Genomic DNA, 446 nt, shown 5'->3' on the forward strand with positions numbered 1-446 from the left:
CCTCCATGACCCCAACCCCCTTTTTTTGGGGCCCCCCTTTCCCTGCCCCCAGCTCTGCTGCCCGAACCCAAACCTTCTCCCCGCCCCCAAAAACAGGAAGGGCCCGGCCACAAAAACCCCGGCGCCTCCTCCGGGCCGGGACAGCGACCTGGTGGCACTGCGGGGTGGCACTGCCGGGTGGCACAGACCAGTGGCACTGCCTGGGTGGCACTGAGGGGTGACACTGCCCGGTGTCATTGAGGGGTGACACTGCCCAGTGACACTGAGGGGTGACACAGCCCGGTGGCACTGCGGGGTGGCACTGACGGGTGTCACTGCCTGGTGGCACTTTGGGGTGTCACAGCCCGGTGGCACAGCCCGGTGGCACTGAGGGGTGACACTGCCGGGTGGCACAGCCCGGTGGCACTTTGGGGTGGCACTGCCCGGTGGCACAGCCCGGTGGCACT

This window comes from Passer domesticus, chromosome 22 (assembly GCF_036417665.1).
Source record: "Passer domesticus isolate bPasDom1 chromosome 22, bPasDom1.hap1, whole genome shotgun sequence".
Taxonomy (NCBI): Eukaryota; Metazoa; Chordata; class Aves; order Passeriformes; family Passeridae; genus Passer; species Passer domesticus.